An 18,101-nucleotide genomic window follows, 5' to 3' on the forward strand; every position below is an offset into this window, starting at 1 on the left:
GTTTTTCCAGCATTTTCTGTTGTTATTTCGGATTTCCAGCATCTGCAGTATTTTGCGATCGTAGCTTTGATTCTAGCTTCAGTCTATTTGGGTGTGCAGTCTATCTGGTTTTCTTATTGAAATGAAATTAAAGTACGCAGCTTATAGTCATAAAAATACAATAAGGTAATGATTGCCATAACAAGTATATGCTTATGTTCCATTTTATATAAATTGGAAAGCATACTTGACTTTGTTTCTTTTGAAGGGGGGGGGGGGAATAAAAGGGAAAATTAATATAAAATCTTTTTTGCTTCCACCAAGATAGCTTTACACATATTAAGTGCAACATCACCACTTACCCACGCTCAGATTCTGCAAGCGCAGTCCCCTTCTTCGAGGAACTCAACATTTAGGCTACTTGAATGGACAGCAAGAAGAATGAACACAGATACCACCTTAACTTGTCCTCAGGTCATTCCAATGTTCTTCATGTGAACTACTTCTGAAGTGCAGTCACTGTTACGTAGGGAAACGCAGCAGCCAATTTGCATACAGCAAGGTCCCACAAATAAACAAATGAGATGAATAACTAGTTAATGTGCTTTTGGTGGTGTTAGTTGAGGGAAGAATGTTGGCCAGGACAGTGGGAAGACTCCCTGCTCTTCAAATTGAGATTTTTAACAGACAAAGCCTCAGTTTAATGTCTCATCTGAACAACAGCATCTCTGACAATGCAGCATTTCCTCAGGACTGCACTGAAGTAAGTGTCAGCCTAGATTTTGTACTCGTCTTGGAGTGGAGCTTGATCCTACAGCCTTCTAACTTGAAGGCAAGAGAACTACCAACTGAACCAAGTTGACATTGTAGGGCAACTCTATGATCCTGCACTTCCAGCAGGGAGCTATGCTTACAAGAAGTGAATGGCAAAAAAAAAATCAGGGCTGCATGTTGTATCTCATTCCACAGCTCCCTTCTTGGAGCCCAGGATTGTGGATTTGCACCTTATAAGTAGCTATAAGGGCAACAGTCTCATGCAGGTCTATCGCCTCCCACTAAATTGTAGATTAAAATTAACAATGGTGAGCATTCCAAAATGCTTAACTGCACTGTGTGGTTAGATACAGTAAAAAAAAATTGAATATTTACATTTAAATTACATTATTGAAATATAAATTCCAACCACCCATAACAGAATTCCATGTAATTAGACCAATAGATGCTGTAACTAGGAGTGATAAGGAACTTGTGGGCAGAATAAGGTGCTCAACATGAAAAGGGCAAGATTACGTTTTCACAATAGTATATACAAGTGCAAGCGTAAAATTAGCCATTAAGTCATATATAAAAGCCACCAATTTGCATTTACAATATTTTGCAGTTTGTATTAATAGCCTGTGAGTGTATGTGCATAACCTTCACACTCATTTCAAGAACAACCCATGGGAAAAAAAATGATTAATTCAGGGACAACACCATCACTCCCATTTTAGTTTGCTTTTTAAAAACACAAATTTAATGGAAACAATAACCATTACAAGACTCCTACTTTAGCAGAGACAGCAGTCAAAATTCATGTCTCCACCCCCACCCTCCACAGATGGGTTTCAGCTGCTCCATCTCATCTGTGTCTGTTTGCAGCTGCCAGATAGGGGAAAATGCTTTGTTGTGCATTCCCAGTGTCTCCCTCTCCTGTTTGGGGCTTGCCAGTCTCCTCCCATGAGCCTTGTAAACAGCCTGCATGCTGCCTATGTTATACTGCAACTAATTAGCAAAAGTCCAAGTATATTTTTGTTTCAGAACAAAAGAAACAAAATATCAAAGCAGTACCATGGATATAAAATCTCACAAATCAATGGGGCAGTAAACAAGGCGTAATAACATCATACACTACATTTTGTGCCAAAATATTTGATACAATGATAAATTATAAAACATTCTTTAAAATTTTATAATGCAAATATTAAACAAATTAAAAGGCAGATTAAGAATTCAAAATAATGAAGGCAGCATTCTTTGAAATAGGTTATTTCATACCATTACTGTATAAAAAAGCAAAATATTTAAGACTTAGTAAACTATACACTGCGATCACCCATTATTACTTTCAGCACTCAGAATTAATGTAGAAATTTAACAAAAAATTAGCATAATTTGATATTATATAAAATTGTACGAGTGAAGGCAATATGCAATTAATTATATATAATGTATAGTGGATTTCCAACAAGCATTCCTAATAAAGCATCTTATAACCTTATAGTATCAGTTTGTGTCTATATATTACCTTTAACTTTGAAGCTCCATCACACTGGCTTCACCACACTCAGCACACCCACTACACAATAGTGAGAGTAAATCATTTTAATTATGTATATAGACACTAGGTACATTATAAAGACAGGTGACAGAAATTTGAAGCCAGTCATTTTAAAACAGTAATTTAATCTCATGGGCTTTCTTGGGTTTATAAAATGATTGATACTTTCTCAGTCTGTTACACCAGTTCATTACACCATCAAAAATGCTTGCCTGAATTGCCATTTTAAAATACACTCCACCCAGAGATACAGCGTGGCAGCTTCAGCACAAAAACACCCCACGTCATTAATGGAGCACACTGCCTTAAATCACTGTCTGCCATCAGGCCAGAGAGTAAAGGAAATCATTCCAGTTTCCTCCTTGTAAATCAGTAGTAACAAAGCACAATATATTTATACAGTTTTTTTCATTATCTGCAGCAGTGACAGAAATATAGAATGATATGTCAGCTGTCAGGCATTAAAACTGAGCTTTAAACAGCACATCTGAATTAGTCACTGACTATACTATATCCAGGATGACTTGTGGTGCACTAAAATCTCCACGGTATCATACCAGTTATGCAAACAGCAGCCATGACAGTATTATGGTGAACAGCACCGACACCCAAAGATACAGCATAGTAGCTCCCATACAAAAACCCTCTGCATTACTAACCATGGTAGCCACACAGAATAGTGTTCTGTATCATCGCAGTAATATCATTAATTTCAACCCACAGAACATGATATTACAGCAATTTAAAATGCATTGTCTGTCTTGACAGCACCACCAGGTTATCCTATAAAAGACAGTAAACAGAGTCAAAAAATAATGCACTGTGGAGATGCGAGCTTGGTCTCCACCCTACCCCTACCTTTTGTTCAAGGTTTCCTCCTCTTTCATCAATATTTTTTCACACAGAAATTTACCTTTGTTGTTTTGATGACCTCCAGTAACACAAATTTTACATTAAGATTTTTACATATCCATTTTATGGCAGAGCAGCTATTTGTTAAGCAGCAGCTATAGCAATGCAGTGGACTGCGCAAACACACTGCTGGTGCTGCTGCTTGCTAGAAAGATCTAACGTCATCACTTAGACAGGCATGCCCACAGCCACTCAGGCTCTGCAACTGCAATCAATGCCTGAGACCTTGGAATCCAAATGAGCTTAGAGCAAAGAGATCAGACCACGAATGTGAGAAAGGCCAGCTAAAACAAGCAAAATATTTTACCCTGTGACTGCATGCCATTGTTCCAATACATCATAATGTGAATCATCATCAAAATCCATTTTAACCGATTAATATAAAGCAGCCCTTTTCAGGTCATATAATAAATACAACCATTCCTTTCAATTTTGCTTCACTTTGATTGCAGCATTTCAACGAACATATTAACTGCTGTCTAAATGTTGTACTGTATATTTGATCAAGGCTTGAATTAACTCAAAATTGTAGACGAGTTATCCAACAATAAACTGCTCCATACAATATAATGCTAAACAGCAGCAAGTCTTTCCCTGTGTTGTTTATATCCCTCACAAGTCATTTTGGCCACAAATTTATCACATGGCACCTTCCTTATTTTGTGACATTTTTTTCACCCCAATCTTTCTTCAGCACTCTCTTAATCAAGCAGTAGCACAGATAACACATTTCCTCAGCTGGCTGTTAGAAAGTGCATGGAAGTTATACCCATCACCTCTTTCACATTTGCCAGGAGTATCACATGTTAAGATCATGACCTTACACCCTGTCTGAGGATTGCAACCTCACGCCTATGAGAGGTGCTCCATTTCCCACAGGATGGTAAACACATTTATAATGTGGGTAGCTCTGCACTGTAGGGTCATTTTGTTTTGTGGGGTCAGGCATAAGCTTTTAGCAGAGTGCATGCATGGAGTCTCAGCAGCAGCAGGCTTCGTTTTAAAAAGTGCAACACTGATAAGTTTAGTCCGATTTTATTTTTAAATATCATTATTGTATTTCAGACAAAAAGTAACTATTCATTTTACATTGGGAATGGGGAAAATATTGATATAATTAAAAGTTTTAGGGCAGAGATTACGCTATATTCTTAGCGCAGTGGCAGTGTAATTCCAGTAGGGCGGGGTTGTAAAATGGGGCAGTTCCAAAATATTCTGAGTGGTGTGGGAAGGGCGCTTCTGCCCACACCATTTATCTTTTGGCAACAATCTGTGGGGGGGGGGGGCAGGGGGGGTTGTCTGGAGGTGATGGCAGGCTATCCATGCATGCTAAAAAAAAGTCCAGCAGTGTGCACCCTTTGTTGCGCCACTACAGTACTGCTGTGAGATGGAACTTCACCCAGCCCGGCCCTGATATTTGGGACGGGGTCGCAGTCAGGTCAATGGAGCAGGATGAAGTTCCACCCCACTGCAATACCAATTCAATTTCAATTTTATTTGTCACATAACCAAATACAACAAGTGAAATCCAGTCAGTGAAATGCTTTTTCTTAACGAGCCGAGCGCACCAATCAGCAAAGGACACTTAGCTGCCTGGTACGCACGGAGCCCGCAAGGACGGCAGCCATCTTCATCGGCGCCATCACAATAGGGTCCACTCTCGCCTCGCTCCGCCTTTCCCGCACTCCTGCCCGACACAATGGAATGTTTACCCTCTTATCTTCTGCACATCTGTAGCATCACATCTTTCAAGGTGCCATGCCACAAAGTGTTACGTGTAGGGCAAGTCATGACAGCTTCAAAAAAGTTATTAAGTTACTCATGAAGTATTCCACTGACTAAATGTGAACATAATAAAAAGTAGCAAAAAACACTAATGAAGACGAAAGAACCAGTAATACCATTCTTAACAAAATAAACACACAGAAAAAGTCACTAAACTTACCCAATAAAACAACCCACATCACATGCAAACCAAGGAGTGAAAGGATGGGTGAATTATAACTCCTGTGGACTGATGGTTAATAACTTTGGGTGAATGCAATAAACCAGAATGAAAAGGGTTAATCAGGGTAACAGCAGAGATCCTATTGCTAATTTGAGTGATTTGATGGAGATTTGCGAGTCTAACACTGCCAAGCTTTGTTTTATATAAGTTCACAGGGCTTATTGTAGTTGCATGAAATTTTAAGTTTTTAATTCAAGAAACGTGATAATATAGTTTTTAAGTCACAAGAATGTGCTGGGTTATAAAATAGTTGGGGGGAGAAATTCAGTATCGTCCCGTTTGGGGCACTAACTTTTGAAAGCTGGAAAATTTAGTGCTAGGCGCTAATAATTCCCAGATTTTTCAAAATTCGGTGTTTGCACTCCAGGAAGGAAGTGGAGTGCTAAAGGACGCAGGCGGGTCAGTAGTGGTGCAGCGCTGCTGCGATCCGAGGCTCCTTCCCTCCCTTAAAGGGAAGGGCCATCGCTGCAGGCTCTGCATTGTGACCTGTTAGCTGGTCCCCGACTGCAGCCACGATCCGGCCCGATTAGCCCCATGCACTCCAGCAGAGTGCCGGGCTGATCGATCGCGGCCCAGGAGCAATTGAAAAGAATCACTTGAAGTGTTGTTAAAATTTTTCTCCTGCCCGTGCCGACATCCCCTTTTATTTGCGCCTCCGCAGCTCCCAGACTCCCGATCAACGCCGGCTGCAGCTGTCGGTGTCGTGGTCTGGCAATGCTCCAGGGGGCGGAACCAAAGTTTGGGTCCGGGGTGCTACTGGGGCGATGCGCAAGGCAATGGCGTCACAAATCTCCAGGCGCAGGAGATCCGGGCGCAGGAGATCATGGCGCAAAGTGTTACCGCCGCCGCAAACCTCCAGGCCAATTTAGCAGGAGTCGTTCATTTCGCCGCGCCCAGTCGGTAAGTCGTTAGGCGCTAAGGTACCGAATTTCTGCCCCTTGATACTTACTGGTGCTAATTGCAAGGAAACCAGAGTGTTAATTCAGTAAAGGGACAACATCTGCTCAGACAAATGTAATAAAGTTCTTGTAGTGTCTGGAAATCAAAGAGAAGCTGCGGACAGATCTGTGCCATAGTAGTAATAAGAAAGAGTATGTCAGCAGGGGCTCAACAACTAGGCGGGGAGCCCAGTGAATCCTCGACAAAGGCAGAGAGCCCTTGGCTGGCCGTGCTCCCAGGAAATGTATCTGCTGTCCTGAAAGGTCGGATTGCCCACTGCAGCATGCACTCTTACTCTAATGATAAAAGTTCTGGAGCTTCTGCTAAATATGGATTAAATTGGTTATAAATAAATAAATGTGTGTATCCATGTCTGATTTGAGAGGCCTGAGCCTAAATTATATTCAAAGACAAGGCACATAGGAACAGGAATAGGCCATTCAGCCCCTCAAGCCTGTTCCACCACTTGATCATGGCTAATCTGTACCTCCACCCCACTGATCTGCCTTTGATCCATATCTCTTGATATCTTTACCTGTTAAAAAAAATCTGTTTATCTCAGTCTTGAAAACTGACATGGACTCAACATCCACAATCTTTTAGTTATATGTCTGTACATAGACATCCAGATCCCTTTGCTCCTGCACAGTTTCTAGTCTCTCTCTATTTAGAAAATATTCTGATTTGTCTTTAGTAGATTACCTCACACTTCCCCACATTGAACTCCATTTGCCATAGTTTTTCCCACTCACTTAATATGTCCTTTTGTAACTTCCTCCTTCCATCCACACATCTTATTATAGCTCCTAACTTAGTGTCAACTGCAAACTTTTAAATCCAACTCTCTATTTCTTCATTCAAGTCATTGACATTCTCTTGTGCGGAACCTTATCAAATGTCTTCTGGAAATCCATATAGACAACATCCATAGACACTCCCCTATCCACCATGTTAGTGACCTCCTAAAAAATTAAACTAGATTAGTCAGACATGACCTAACCTTCACAAATCCATGCTGACTCTCTTTGATCAGCTAATACTTATTCAAATACTCAGTCACTGTGTCCCTGATGAGAGAGATGTTAAACTGACACGGCATCAGACTGTCTAAAAGGACAAAATGCATATATGTATGTTTATGATATTTTCAAAATTGTAATGATCAGTAACATGTCATTCTAGAATGGTACACTAGGTGGAGCTGTATGTTTAGTAGTGGGCTACCCAGAAGGCAGTAGTCAAGATGGATGCCTGTACACTAGTCCACATGGCTAAATAAATGACTAGCTCAAGCTAGCTGTTCATAATGAAAACGTCTATTTATTTATGAACATAACATGGTACCAGGATTGGTAATATCTGCTGAATATTGTGAAACGCGACATGGAGAATTTGAAGTCACCGGAGGGTTTGAAACTCACGGGGAATGTCGCCTGCAATTGGCGGACTTTCAAACAACAATTCGAACTCTATATTGCTGCCATCGGGTTCGGTACGATGCCAGACGCAAGGAAAATAGCGTTGCTGCTCACGGTTTCAGGCCCGCAGGTGATAGAGGTATTTAATACATTTGTATTTGATCAAGAGGAGGACAGAGAAAAAATGGACAATGTGCTAAAGAAGTTTGATACACATTGTTCTCCCAAAAAGAACGAGACCTATGAGAGGTACGTGTTCTGTTCACCGACACAGCAGCAAAATGAGACTTTTGATAGCTTTGTGACTGATCTGAAACTGAAAGCACAGACATGTAATTTCTCTGAACTGAAATCATCCATGATTCGTGACCAGATTGTGTTTGGTATTCATGATAAAAAAGTCAGGGAACGTTTGTTGAGAGAAACCAAACTAACATTGGAGGGTGCTGTGAAAATATGCCATGCCAGTGAGCTAGCTCAACAGCATGCAAAGACTTCAGTAAAATGAATAATAATGCGACTGTAATGAGTGACTGTGCTGCTGTCGGTGCTGTGTCCTACAAGGGGAAGAAACAGGGGCAGAACAGAAATGCAAAGCAATCGGAGGATGGACATTTTAATTGTAAACGCTGTGGTTACAAACACCAGCCAAGACAATGCCCAGCGTTTGGAAAAATGTGCACAAAATGTAATGGAAAGAATCACTTTGCCAAACAATGCTTTTCAAAAGTAAAAACAAAGAAAGGGCAACAAGTCAATGTGATTGAGGACACTGATTTAAGTGAGACATTTTTTGCAGGAATGGTGTCATGTGACAATATAGAAAAGGATACAGAAAATGTGCAGCCCTCAGGAATGGACAATGCTGAACATAAAGTTAATGCAGTAAAAGAGGACAAATGGATGATGCCACTGCAGGTAAATGGAGCATTAGTTACATTGAAACTAGACACTGGGGCAAAAACAAACTTAATCAGTATGAGTGACATTAAAAATATGAAAGAAAAGCCAAAATACAGAAAAAGTCAGTACTACTGAAGAACTATAATGGACAGAAAATAGATAGCTTAGGTGTATGCAGACTTAAAGTGACAGTCAAAGACAAAGTGCATCATCTCATGTTTTCTGTTGTGGCTGAAGGACTTGATTCACTATTAGGTGACAAAGCTTGTGAGGACTTAGAACTGCTCAAGAGAGTCTACCGTATAAACTGTGCCATAAGCAGACCAGATGACTCAGTGGATTCTGTAGTGAGTAATTTCCAGGATGTGTTCAAAGGATTTGGAGTTCTACCATTCACTTACAAGATCCAGCTAAAGGAGGATGCTCAGCCAATGGTACATGCTCCACGGAAAGTTCCAGCATCCCTGCGTGACCGGCTCAAGAAAGGACTGGACAGAATGACCACACTAGGAGTCATCAGGAAAGTCGAAGAGCCAAGAGACTGGGTTAACTCCATGGTATGTGTAAAGAAAAAGAACAATGATCTAAGAGTATGCATGGATCCAAAGGACTTAAATGCAAACATAAAACGTGAACACTACCAGATTCCCAAGCGAGAAGAAATCACCAGTGAAATGTCAGGTGCCAGATACTTCACAAAGCTCGATGCCTCACAAGGATTTTGGCAACTAAAACTGGATGAAGAGAGCACCAAATACTGTACCTTCAACACACCATTTGGCAGGTATTGTTTCCTCAGAATGCCTTTCGGGATAATATCTGCATCTGAAATCTTTCATAGAGCGATGGAACACATAATTGAAGGTCTGGAAGGAGTTCGGGTCTATGTTGATGACATCATCATCTGGGGCTCCACACTGAAAGAACACAATGAGAGACTGACTAAAGTGCTACAGAGCATACGCCGGAATGGACTGAAGCTCAACAAAGCCAAGTGTCAGTTTGGCGTCCAGGAAGTCACTTTCCTAGGAGATAATCTATCTGGTAAAGGAATAGAGCCAGATATGGAAAAAGTAAACGCCATACTTAACATGCCCTGACCCACTGACAAAAAAGGAGTGCTACGCATCATGGGGATGATAAACTTCATTGGAAAGTTCATTCCTAACTTGTCAGCCAAGACAGCCTGTCTGCGAGACCTGCTACATAAAACAAATGAGTTTGCATGGACAGAAAGACATGAACAAGAGTGGATGAACCTCAAAACAATGCTGACAACCACACCTGTACTCACCTTCTTTGACCCAACAAAGAGAATCAAAGTGTCAACGGATGCATCAAAAGATCGCCTAGGTGCAGTCTTGCTACAAGCAGAGGGTGAAGATTGGAAGCCTGTTGCCTATGCCTCCAGGTCTATGACTGACTCTGAGTGTCGATACGCCCAGATTGAAAAGGAATGTCTAGGCTTGATAGTTGGACTAGAAAAGTTCCATGGCTACATATATGGACTTCCCACCTTCACAGTTGAGACAGACCACTGCCCACTGGTTGCCATCATAAAAAAAAATCTGAATGAGATGTCTCCAAGGATTCAACGACTCATGATGAAGCTACAAACATATGACTTTGAACTGATCTACACACCAGGCAAACATATAGTGTTAGCAGATGCACTATCCCGAGGACCCACAATGAGTCATGTGAGCTCTACTGAGGAAGACGTGGATGTTCATTTGAGTATGGTCACTGCTGCGCTGCCCGTGTCAGACACAAAATCAAAGCAAATAGCAGAAGAAACAGTAAAAGATACAGTGTTACAAACAGTAATAGAGAACATTCATCATGGTTGGCCAAAAGGTTCCTGTCCAAAGTACTATCACATCAGGTCAGAGTTAAGTGTCGCAAGTGGACTATTACTAAAACAGAACAGAATAGTCATTCCACAGGCTCTACGTCAAGACATGCTCAAAAGGATTCATGAGGGACACCTCGGAATTGAAAAATGCAAAAGGAGAGCAAGAGACACTGTTTATTGGCCTGGCATAAATAAGGACATTGAGAACATGATAGGCATATGTGAGACATGTCAGAAACACCAAAACAAACAAGCAAAGGAACCAATGATAGTAGCTGACTTACCAACAGCACCATGGCAAAAGGTTGGTATAGACCTCTTTCATTTGAATGGTAAAGACTATCTAATAGTGATTGACTACTATTCTAACTATCCTGAGATGGCGCTACTCTCAAGCACATCAGCAAGCAGTGTCATAATGCATGTTAAATCCATCTTCGCCAGACATGGAATTCCCAGGATTGCCGTTAGCGACAATGGTCCATGCTTCAACTGTAAGGAGTGGCAACAGTTTGCAGCACATTATGACTTTCAGCACATCACATCCAGTCCTCTGTATGCTCAGTCGAATGGTAAGGCAGAGAAAGGTGTTCAAGTTCTCAATCAGCTACTGAAGAAAGCAACAGAAAGCAAGTCCTTATCTCGCCCTGCTGAGCGACCGAGCCTCCCCTTTAGACTCTGGTTCTTCACCTGCTGAACCCCTAGTGGGTCGCAAGTTGCGCACCACGCTACCCTGCTGTGCAAAAGAAAAGCAGAGTAAGGAACTGAGACAGAGACTTCAACTGTTAAAGCTGAAACAGAAATCACACTATGACAAGTCATCCAAAACTCTGAAACCATTGACAAGGGATGATGTTGTCAGGATTGAGGATCCAGATGCATGGAACAGGAAAGCTACAGTTCTTGAGGAAGTAGGACCAAGGTCATACACCGTTAGAACTGAGGAAGGACAGATTCTCAGGAGGAACCGCCGTTCCCTCCTGAAAACACTATCCAAGAGCAAATCGATGACAATGCCGCAACTGAATCTTGTCACTCACCACCAGAACAATCTAACACAAACACACATACAGGCTCTCATGCAAACACATCAGACTTACCTGTGCTGAGAAGATCCACACGTGAAGTAAAAAAGCCTGATAGGCTTAATCTTTGAGTACAAAGAAAACTATAATAAAAGAATGAAAAGCTTAGAGTTCATAAAATAAAGCTTTGAAAATATGTTGACTGTTGTGAAGATGTTTATGTCATTATGATTGGTTGATATTGATTTTGTTTAACCTCTAAGGAAGGGGGATGTAATGATCAGTAACATGTCATTCTAGAATGGTACACTAGGTGGAACTGTATGTTTAGTAGTGGGCTACCCAGAAGGCAGTAGTCAAGATGGATGCCTGTACACTAGTCCACATGGCTGAATAAATGACTAGCTCAAGCTAGCTGTTCATAATGAAAACGTCTATTTATTTATGAACATAACAAAAATCTTCCCATGTTATGACACCGCTCTCCCCAAGTGCAGGTGCTGCAGTGTCGCTACTGGTACGAAGGTGTATTTACAGCCAGAAAAGTTTGCATTATAAATATGGACAAGAAATTTATAATGGAAATATAAGGACAGGATGTATGATCAGTAAGTTGAGTAATATTTTCACTTCATGTGGGTCAGTACATTTTCTGCATTACTGCAACAGTGTCACACTTAGACTACAGCAGGACTGCAGTATACATGAGGAACTCCATTCCAGTACTTGGACTAGCTGACCAAGCTACACCAAAAGGTAGATTTACTAGTACATCTGTACATACATCAGGGTAAATTCATTGATTCCATATTCCTAGCAGGGAGCTACACGGTAAGGGAATGGAGAGACTCAAACTTGATATGTTGCTTTACTGTCACAATATCAGATCAGCCCAACAGCTGCTCTGGAGCCATCCAATTGCAGAACGCTCTGCTGCTAGCTGGGTCTGCAGCACACTCAGCCAGTAACATTGTTTCACAGATTCCATAACTCCATCAGAGTTCAGATCACTTCTTGTGATGAGTAACTGAGACTTGAAAATTTAATGAGTCAATAGATAAATCCTTAGCATATGTCAGACAAATGTATTCGTCTATCCAGGCAGTTCTTCTGAGGGGCACCGAGAATACCCTTTGGTTGATAACCCTTCCTGCATGAATGAAAACAAAAATCTATGATGCTACAATGACAATCTTGAGATCTTTGCCATTTTCCCCCCAAATCAAATGGATAATAGGGGCAATATGGTATAAGAAAAAAAAAGGATAAAGGAATTTGTTTTATTTAAAGTTATATTTTTTAAGTATTCACTTAGTACTGCAGAGTTAATATTACAGCAGCAAAGCAATTATAATGCACAAGCCAATCAACCAGTAAAACAGGAATTTTCTTGCTTTTTTTTTTAGCAGACTAAGATTTAATATTGATGCAGAAAACCAGTTGCTATAAATTCAACTCTGATTTTGGACTTGGACCGGTTCAAACTTTTGCAACATATTGCCCGGATTTTGCACTCAGCAGTGAAGGAATGGCGCTCGCCGTTCACCTCGCTGACAGCTGCCCACAAAGTTTTTGCAGGCGTTTTGCTCAAATCCGGTGTCTGATCCAGTACGGCATCAACAAAACTCTTCAACAAATCATACTGAAGAATCCTCACCGAGACATGCAGAATCTAAACCAGGAAGTATAAATGAGATGTAAATCATGTATAGAAACATAGAAGATAGGAGCAGCAGTAGGCCATTCGGCCCCTCGAGCCTGCTCCGCCTTTCAATGCGATCATGGCTGATCATCCAAAGTCAATACCCGGTCCCTGCTTTCTCCCCATACCCCTGGATCCCTTTAGCCTTAAGAAATATATACAACTCCTTCTTGAATATATTTAATGAACTGGCCTCTACTGCCTTCTGTGGTAGAGAATTCCACAGGTTCACCACTCTCTGGGTGAAGAAATTCCTCCTCATTTCTGTCCTAAATGGCCTACCCCTTATCCTTAGACTGTGACCCCTGGTTCTGGACTCCCCGACCATCAGGAACATCCTTCCTGCATCTAGTCTGTCCAATCCTGTCAGAATTTTATAAGTTTCAATGAGATCCCCTCTCATTCTTCTAAACTCCAGTGAGTACAAGCCCAATCGACCCAATCTCTCCTCATATGTCATTCCTGCCATCCCAGGTATCAGCCTGGTGAATCTTCGCTGAACTCCTTCCATGGCAAGAACATCCTTCCTCAGATAAGGCGACCAAAACTGCACACAATACTCAAGATGTGGTCTCACCAAGGCCCTGTACAACTGGAGCAAGACATCCTTGTTCCTGTACTCAAACCCTCTCGCTACGAAGGCCAACATACCATTTGCCTTCTTAACCGCCTGCTGCATGCTTACCTTCAGCGACTGGTGCACAAGGACACCCAGGTCTCGTTGCACTTCCCCTTCTCCCAATCTATTGCCATTCAGATAATAATCTGCCTTCCTGTTTTTGCCACCAAAGTGGATAACCTCACATTTATCCACGTTATATTGCATCTGCCATGCTTCTGCCCAATCACCCAACCTGTCCAAATCATCCTGGAGTTTCTCGGCATCCTCCTCACAGCACACACGCCCACCCAGCTTTGTGTCGTCTGCAAATTTGGAGATATTACATCTAGTTCCCTCGTCCAGATCATTAATATATATTGTGAATAGCTGGGGTCCAAGGACCGATCCCTGCGGTACCCCATTAGTCACTGCCTGCCACTCAAAAAAGACCCGTTTATTCCCACTCTTTGCTTTCTGTCTGCCAACCAGTTCTCTATCCAAGTCAATACCTTGCCCCCAATCCCATGTGCCTTAACTTTACACGCTAATCTCTTATGCGGGACCTTATCGAAAGCCTTCTGAAAGTCCAAATACACCATATCCACATCCATTTAGAAAGCAGAATAAAGATTGGGAAAGAGAGATGGGATTAAGAGAGATAAACTTAATTTAAAAAAAAATCTACAACACTGATTAACTTCTGAAGGAATGAGACTCCACACTTGTAAAATTAAATTTTCAGAGCCAGAGAGGTTGTTTGGCAGTAATTATCAATTATCATGCCGTTAAAAACTCACTTACTCCCGAGTGCACCAGCCCCAACTTTTTATGGCATCTTTAGTGGGTAACTAGTGGGCAAGTACGCCAAATTTACATCACTGCATATCTTTCAATGCTGAGTCTATCGGCGAGGACTGTTGGACTGCTGTTGGACGCTGTGGAGGAACAAGGTATCTCTGACAGTAACTTCTGGATTGCCGTATTTTGCATTTAACTGCGCATATGCAGACGCCAGAAGTTGCTGACCGATTTACTCCACAATGGTGAGCGCTGATGGCGTTTATGCTCCACTCGAGCCTCCTCCCGGCTTACCTCATCTAACTATCAGCATAATCTTCTATTCCATTCTCCCTCATATGCTTGTCTAGCCTCCCCTTAAATGCATCTATACTATTCGCTTCAACCACTCCCTGTGGTAGAGAGTTCCACATTCTCACCACTCTCTGGATAAAGAAGTTTCTTCTGAATTCCCTATTTGATTTCTTGGTGACTATCTTATATTGATGGCCTCTAGTTTTGCTCTTTCCCACAAGTGGAAACAGTCTCTCTGTATCTACTCTATTAAAACCTTTCATAATTTTAAAGACCTCTATTAGGTCACCCCTCAGCCTTCTCTTTTCAAAAGAGACCCAGCCTGTTCATCCTTTCCTGGTAGGTATACCCTCGCATTTCTGGTATCATCCTTGTAAATCTTCTCTGCACCCTCTCCCGTGCCTCTATATCCTTTTTATAATATGGTGGCCAGAATTGTATGAAGTGCTCCAAGTGTGATCTAACCAAGGTTCAATACAAGTTTAGCAGAATTTCACTACTTTTCAATTCTATCCCTCTAGGAATAAACTCTAGTGCTTGGTTTGCTTTTTTTAATGGTTAACCTGTGTCACTACATTTAGTGATTTGTGTATTTGTACTCCGAAATAGCTTTGCTCCTGTAACCCACCTAGACTCGCACCCTCCAAGTGATAAGTGACCTCCCTATTCCTACCAAAATGTAATACATCACATTTATCTGTATTGAAATTCATTTGTCAATTATATGCCCATTCTGCAAGTTTATTACTGTCTTCCTGTAATTTGTCACGGTCCTCCTCAGTATTGCCTATCCCCCCCCCCCAATTTGCTGTCATCTGCAAATTTAGAAATTGTGTTTTTGATTCTAAAAAGTCTAAATCATTAATATAAACAGTGGTCTCAGCACTGATCCTTGTGAAACACCACTACCCATCTTCTGCCACTCTGAATAGCTACCTTTTACCCTACTCTCTGCTTTCTGTCTTGAAGCCAGCTAGCTATCCATTCTGCTACTTGTCCCCTGACTGCGCATTCCCTGCATTTTTTTCCATTCATTTTATTTTTATAATACTAGCAGGGGAGCCAGGGCAATTTTGGGCCGCGCGGTCTCCGTGCCCGTGTGTCCCCCCTCTCTGTCCCTCTCCTCGTCTCCCTGTGCTGTCCTCTCCCTCCCTCCCCTCTCCCTGCCTAGCGCCTGAGGCCCGGTGCCATTGTGATAGCGGCCGTGCGGGGCCTAGCGGTTGAGGCGCGGCCGGGCTGTCGGGCCGAGACGGACCCGAGCTGAGCTCCCCCGCGGATCGCGCAGCTGACGGCCGGCCGCTGCCGCTCCCCCGACCGCTGTGTGTGTCAGGCCGAGCGGTTGCGAGGCACGGCCCAAGTGAGCCCAACTTACCTGCCGCTCCGGCGGGGCGGGAGCGGGAGCCGGAATGTGGAGGTTTGTTTTGGTGTTGCTGTCCCTGTGGGGATGGAAAAAATGGCAGCGAAGTTTAGGGAGACTGGAGGATTAGGACCCGCCCGTGACGCACTGATTGGTCAACCATCAGGTGAGTGAACTGTAGGATTGGTCAAGCAGCACGTCAGTCAACGCTAATGACAGGTAGGATTTTTGAGCCTTTTTTGTATATTGTCATAACAATTTTTGTGTGACAAAAAAGTAAATATGCCTACGAGAGTCCCCTAATGATAAGCTTTCTTTTGATATAACATATGTGTAGGTACGCTCTATAACTTTTGATTGAATAGCCGGACAGACAGACAGAAAGACAGACAGACAGAGAGACAGACAGAGAGACAGACAGAGAGACAGAGAGACAGACAGAGAGACATACTGTTTTATATATAGATATATATTTTTTACACTTCATCTAGAGCCATCTTTTGTTTCTTAACTCGTCCCATTACCATCTCCTTTTGCCTTGCTCCATCTCTTAATCTCTCAATGTCTCTTAATCTCTCCTGCCTTCCATCCTATCACAGACCTTCCCTTTTGTTCTTTCCTCCCCTCCCCACTTTCCCTGCCCCTGCACTTGCTTAAAAACCTGTTCCATCTCCAGCTTTTTCCAGTTCTGACGAAGGGTCATCGACCTAAAACATTAACTCTGTTTCTCTCTCCACAGATGCTGCCTGACCTGTTGAGTATTTCCAGCATTTTGTTTTTATTTCAGATTTTCAGCATCCGCAGTATTTTGCTTTTGTGCGCATTCTCTGACCTTATTCATTAGTCTATTATGTGGTACCTTATTGAAGGCCTTTTGAAAATCTAGATAAATGACATCATCTGCATTACCCTGTCTACTCTGTTACCTCTTCAAAAAATTCAATGAGGTTGGTCAAGCAAGACTTTCCCTTTTGAAATACATGTTGACTATTTATTATTTTTGGTTTCTAGATGTTCTTCTATTTTCTCCTTTAGTAGGGATTCCATAATTTTTCCTACCACTAATGTTAAGCTGACTGGTCTATAGTTCCCTGGACATGTTCTATCTCCCTTCTTAAATATGTAACGTTTATCTCTACAATCTCACCTACCATTTAAAATCCAATTTCTCTAGATTACAGAACTTCTACTGATGTTTTAATTCTGCTAATATATTTATTGAGTTTCCTTACCAAAACATTTCAGTCTAAACCCTCAGTGTTAAACTGAGGCCTCATCAGCTCAGATGGATGTAAGAGATCCGGTGGTACTATTCAAAGAAAAGCAAGAAGCTGTCCTGGTGTCCTAGCTACTATTCCTCTGTCAACCAGCATCAACAAAAATGCATTAATTCATTTGATGCTTATGACCTGGTGTTATTTCTTGCTTATGGACCTAATGTGCAAAAATTGGCTGGCATGTTTGTCTACATTACAACAGTGACTGAATTTCAAAAACTAATCCACTGGTTGCAAAGCACTCTGCGACATCCCAAAGATGTCATAAGGCACGATATGAACGCAAGTTTTCATTTTTTAAGTTATGTGCAAAAGTATTAGGGAAAAAATAAGTTATAATAGTTATAAATTAATGAGCTTTTGTTGTTTGTGTCTTTTGTTTTCCAATTACCTTTACAGTTGTTTAAAAAGGAACTTGACAAGTTAGAGAGAAAAGGACATTTCCAGTTAGAGGGATTAAGCGGCTAGTTACAATGAGTCGTGGGAAAATGGGATGCTCGGGAGCTTGCTTGATTATCTCGGAGTCAGAGAGTTTTCCTGAATTGGCCGCAGGTATTTATCATTTTTTGCCTCTCCCGGGAGATTGCATTGATTGGGATCAGTTACACCGTTGACTAGATGGGCGGGCTGAACAAGCATGATGGCCTTTTCTTGCCTTTCATAGTGCTGACTGGGATAACTCTACTCCGATTTAGACAGGAATCTCAGAGACA

General features: G+C 41.7%; 1 protein-coding gene across 9 annotated transcripts in view; it reads right to left on the bottom strand.

Annotated features, from left to right (window-relative positions):
* The window catches only part of rusc2 (RUN and SH3 domain containing 2), a 260,485-nt gene that overhangs the window by 120,119 nt on the left and 122,265 nt on the right, over nt 1-18,101 (bottom strand). The window contains exon 1 of one of the 9 annotated variants that reach the window (XM_085972771.1): nt 3,213-3,439. The exons of the other annotated variants lie outside the window; for them this stretch is intronic. The gene's annotated coding sequence lies outside the window, so the exon portion shown is untranslated. Of the gene's footprint in view, nt 1-3,212; nt 3,440-18,101 lie in introns of those variants that run through there. 9 annotated transcript variants of the gene reach the window in all.

Source organism: Somniosus microcephalus, chromosome 2 (assembly GCF_052327205.1).
Source record: "Somniosus microcephalus isolate GS21.2 chromosome 2, FLI_Smic_1.0, whole genome shotgun sequence".
NCBI classification, from domain to species: domain Eukaryota; kingdom Metazoa; phylum Chordata; class Chondrichthyes; order Squaliformes; family Somniosidae; genus Somniosus; species Somniosus microcephalus.